Genomic DNA, 5,375 nt, shown 5'->3' with positions numbered 1-5,375 from the left:
ACATTCAACAATAAAGATAAGTTTAAACAAAAATTAATGTGCCCTGGCCAGTTTGGCTCAGCGGTTGGAGTGTCGGCCTGTAGTCCAGAGAGACCCGGGTTCGGTTTCTGCTAAGGGCACATACCTCGGTTGCAGTTTGTCCCTGGCCCTGGTTGGGTCATGTGGGTGGCGACCACTCAATATATCCCTTTCACATCAATGTTTCTCTCTCTCTCTTTCCCTCCCACTCAATCTGAACAAAATATCAAAAAATGTCCTTGGGTGAGGATCAAAAACAACAAAAAAAAATAAAAAATAAAAAAAAATAATGCTTCTGTAATAACATGATATAGAGTTTATATTCATATTTTCCTATTTCAAATTTATCTTTTTTATAGTTGATTTGTTCAAATTCGGAGTCAAAATTACTCCTCACATTTCATTGTTATGTCTCTTCAAACCCCCCTTTTTTTTTACTCCCACAAATGATAAGTGAACTTTATTTCAATAGAAATGTCTGCTTTTCATGAAGAGGGTGGGGGAGGGAGTATCAGTGGGAGGAAAAGGAGAAACATCTGTAACAAAAATTAATTAATTAAAAAAAAAGAAAGAAATGTCTGCTTTTTGAGCTGGCTCCTTCCTCCACCATTAGAAAACAGTTTTATTGCTAAAAAGCAATCTATTTATTAATCATACTATTTTTAGTCAATTTTAACTTTTTCCAGTCATAAGACCACTCTGTATTTTTCACTTTCAGTCTTCTCTTCAAACACTTTTTTTCAGGAGAATCTGCATGACTCTCTGTTTCTGTTTCTTTATCTACTCCAATTAGAAGATCCAATGTACCTCCCACTTTCACGGTTCTGCTTTGCCTCCATCATTTTCCCCTTCAGCCTGAGGTCACCTTTGTAGCGTGCATCTTCCGCTGTGTTTCTGCCGGCACCCAGGTCTGGCTTCAGGATAACATCACACTGAAAAGGTGGCACTGCCTTTCCCGGGTCTCTGTAGTCTCTGGCCACACTGGGGTCGTCCTCAGCTCCTCTTCCCGCTCACCGGTTTCATTAGGATCACTCTTTGTCAGAGACCTCTTCATCTTCAATTTTTTGCAGTCTTTTTTTTTTTTTAATCCTCACCCGAGGACATTTTTCCATTTTTTGTTCAGGTAGAGTGGGAGGGAGAGAGAGGAACAGAGAGAGAGAGAGAAACATCGATGTGAAAGGGACACATCGAGTGGCTGCCACCCGCACTACCGACCAGGGCCGGGGACAAACTGCAACCGAGGTACATGCCCTTAGCGGGAACCGAACCCGGGTCTCTCAGGACCGCAGGCCGACGCTCTAACCGCTGAGCCAAACCGGCCAGGGCAATTTTTTGCAGTCTTTTTAGTGGATTTTTTAGAAATGGAAAAATATATTCTGGAGATATTAAAAGTCCTGGGAATCTCGGTGAGAAAATATTATGGAAAAATGTTTTATAATTTGATGCATTTAATTTGGTAGTAGAAAAATGTAAGTATCGATTCCAGGAAGCACAGAGTTTGTGTGAAGGTGTCCCTTGCAGCACTCCCCAGAGTCTAATCCAGGTGCCTTAAAATATTGTTGGGCAATCTGACATCATAGCCACGGTGCATAGAACCTGTATTATTTCTTCTGCTGAATCCTAAGTGCCCAGAATAGTGTCTGGCACATGCTAGGTGCTTACTTACTGTGGAATGAAAGTAGATCAGGAGAACTGGAATATTCGCATGAATCTGAAAGAGAACAAAAATGGGCCTGGATTGGTTGATGGGCAAGAACCTAGATATCCAAGGGCCTTGCATATCTTAGATATCCTTGGACATGGCACAGAGGGCATGGGAGTCATAAAATGTCTTAAGGAGGTAAGTGACCAGATAGGAGTGTATTTTTAAAGATTTCCTTGGCCACAATGTAGACGTAAGCACAGGATGATCATGGCAGAAAGCCCGAAGGTGGTTTTGGGTGAGATGTTCAGGAAAGATATAAAATCTATTAAGTAACTGAAAGTTTTAAGAGGCAGCACTGTTCTTGACCTGTGGGAATCTGTCCACATTCCAGAGCCTGTTCAGTACTCCTAAGGAGAACTTGTTCTAACTGCTTGTAGGTCTATTGCAATGAAAAATCCTCCTTTCTCCTGGAGACCTGAGGCGGACTGACTGCACAGACCGGTCGGGTTCTCCTCGCTCCCTCCCCACGCCCGCGGGCTGTGCCCCATCCTGGGTACTCAAGGTCAAGGGGAATTGAACACCTGCGTACTGGAGTTCTGGGTCTAGGTTTGGAGACAGTAGTAGGTCCCAAGCCCAGGGGTGGACAGTCTCGGCCTGCCGGGTTCCCACAGGACCCCTGAAAAGGCCTGAGGCTGGCCAGCTGGGGCAAGACGCAGGAGACTCACTTGGAGATCTGGCAGAGTTGCAGGAGGGGCAGAGGCTGTCCCGAGGCTCTATTTCACCAGTGCACTGTGGAGAAGTAACTGCAGGGGCGCAGTTAGCTGTCCCTCAGAGCTGCTCCTCCCCCTGCTTCCCAGCAGCCACGCAGACCTCCGGCCCCCAGACACCTTCATACCCTTTTTAAATATCATTTAACTATTGGGAAAACTTGGTAATTTGTCCCATAGAATGCCCCCTAATCAGAATTTGGCTGGTTATTTTCTTGTGACATCATTTAATTTGTTAGCTCTTAACTTTCAGATTACTGCCCTAAGCCTCTCATTCCAGAAAACCAAAACCCCTCACTCCAGTCAGGAGGACCAGAATGATGGAACCACTCTAACCCACCCAAAACTGCAAACGGTCGCTGACAAGAAAAACAAGTTTCAGGAGACCCCAGCCCCCGACCAATCAAAGATGACCACATCGCCCTGGCCAGTTCGGCTCAGCGGTTAGAGCGTCGGCCTGCGGTCGAGAGAAAGATGACCACGTCTCCTCGGCTGAACGACCACCACCTCGCTCAGCTTGAAATTTAAAAATCCCTAGTCTTTACAAGCCGGTTGCTACTCTCTCCTTAGAGGTAGTCCGGCAGGCTGATTCCCAATAAACCTGCACTTCTGGAGACCCTGCACCGCCTCGTCCCACCTCGTTCTTACACATACATCCTATAAACTGGTAGTTTTATCCAAAGCAGCACTGTTCAATATCACTTTCTGCAGCAATGAAAATTTTCTGTCCATACTGTCCAATAGAACAGCTATGAGCCACATGTGATAAGTGAGCCCTTGAAATAACAGGAACTGAATTTCCCAGCCTTGTCTAGTATAGCAACTGCCTCGTGGGAGGCCAATACAGTTTCCTGAGAAGCCAGGGTTAATCCCCTCAGAAAGGGGAGGCTGCTATACTGGGGGTATTGAAGTTAATTCTACTGGGGGTAGGGAGACTGCTTCCATTGAAGATGGGGAGGCTTCTTCCATTGGCAAAGAAGACTCATCAGAATTTAGGGACTTGATGTCTCCAGTGTTATCAAGGCCTTCCCACATGTTCCCATTACAGTTTGTAAGATCCCACTGTTTCCCAATCAATGCCCTGCTTTCACAGCAGACACCCTGCAGAGGCTGGGAGTTGAACTTGTGTTGTGATTCAGTTTATCACAGGTTGAGACTCAGCATTTGATTTTCAGCACTCTCAGCCCTGCAGCTACACGAGATTAGGGTCCTTCAGGGTACAGAGAAGTAATAAGTTTTCAGGTCATTTATTTGGTGCTTGAGATAGAAATTAAATCCCCGAGTTAAAACTTTTCCTTCGCTACTTGTCCGGCAACATTAGCAGCAACCAACCAGCCTCCTGATATTTGTTAGATTTCCAAATATGTTTAAAAGCATCGCACAAAAAACATCTCGGGTCAAAATGGTGGCATAGGTAAACCTGGTACTCACCTCTGCCCACAACCACATCAAATTACTACTAAACTACAAAAAAGCATCGTTCAGAACTGCCTGAAATCGAGCTGAATGGAAATGGGAACATGTGGGAAGGCCCCGATAAAGCTGGAGACATTGAGTCCCTAGATTCTGATGAGTCTTCTTTGCATATGGAGGAAGTCTCCCTACCCTCAAGGGAAGCAGTCTCTCTACTTCCAGTAGAATTAACTTCAATACCCCCAGTATAGTGGCCTCTCTACCCCTTTCTTAATGGAAGTCCTACAACTACGAAATAAAAGAAAAAATCATATCGATACTGGTCGGAGGGGCAGAAGCACAGACAGGCTCGTCCCACACCCACATGTGGCGAAAAAAATCAGGAGGGGGGATACTTGGGCTGTGAAGGTCCTCCCTGAGGAGCAAGGGGTGCCCGTCCCACACAAGGCACCCAGCTCAGGTGACAAGAAGAGAAATCCCCATAACTTTTGGCTGGAAAAACCAGTGGGAATTGAGACCATTGGAGTCCCAGGCAGCTCCTCTTAAAGGGCCCGTGCACGAAACTTACTCGGACTTGCTTTTCTTGAGCTCCAGTGCGAAGGGGAGGCAGCCTGAAAGGCACCAGAGACATACAGGGAAGAACTGAGTTGTTTGGCATCGGGGCAAGGGCTGGATATGCAGCTTTCTCCCTGACAGACATATTGGCAGAGGCTGTTGTTTCTTTGGTGAGCCCTTCCCTGGGGCAGCAGAGGGCCGCCATATCTGGGATTCCAGCAACCTGACTCACACTTTTTGCCTCATGCTGGTGATTCCCTGAGGCATTGCTCCACCCAACTTTCGGGCCCACTCAAGCTGTTTCCAAAAGCTTTACCAAAGGATTGGCCTGTATTGAATCCTGCTTCAGATTTTCCTAAATTCTCTCAAACAGGTATGGCCTTAGCAAGCCCCATACCTCCTGCTAAGTGACCGCAGGCCTAGCACTAGAAGCAGCCAGCTTTGGTTCACAGCTTGGCTTTCCCTGGAAACCTCCAAGCCCAGCACAAGAAGCAGCCATCAGAAGATCTCTTTGTAGCTTATGCCGGGTGGCCCCAGGTAGAGCACAGGCAGTGGCTGACCTTGCCCCAGAGCCAGCACACGCAGTGGACAGCTTCAAACCATGTCAAAGCACTGCCACCCAAACACCTCCACAAGTGACACACTCAATGAACAGACTCATTGGGTACCAGAGCCTTGCTGAAGTAAGCCTTACTCTGTGTGTTGGGTCCCTGCACAGCTGATCCTCCATGGGAGTGAGAGGCCAGTTGTCAGTGGGCACAGCCAGGCCTTGCAGCTGATCAGCCTGAGTAAATCCCTCCCATTGATGTGCCAACAGCAATCATGACTCAATTACAACAGAAGGATGTAGAGTTCACAATAGGGGTGCACCTCAAGGGACCAGCTGGAGTGATCAGAAAGGCTGTGCCATTGGAACCTACAGAATACCTACTATAATAGGACACCCTATGAAGCCTCAGAGACACAGCAACTCTGCC

At 46.8% G+C, this 5,375-nt stretch overlaps 1 pseudogene; it reads right to left on the bottom strand.

Moving 5' to 3' along the window:
- Positions 1-658: 658 nt before the first annotated feature.
- On the bottom strand, positions 659-3,465 carry LOC118617685 (annotated as a pseudogene).
- Between the last annotated feature and the right edge of the window lie 1,910 nt (positions 3,466-5,375).

Source organism: Molossus molossus, unplaced genomic scaffold, assembly GCF_014108415.1.
Source record: "Molossus molossus isolate mMolMol1 unplaced genomic scaffold, mMolMol1.p scaffold_m16_p_5, whole genome shotgun sequence".
In the NCBI taxonomy this organism is placed as follows: Eukaryota; Metazoa; Chordata; class Mammalia; order Chiroptera; family Molossidae; genus Molossus; species Molossus molossus.
The sequence above is the reverse complement of the archived record's forward strand: the minus strand, read 5'-3'. Positions and strand labels throughout refer to the sequence as shown.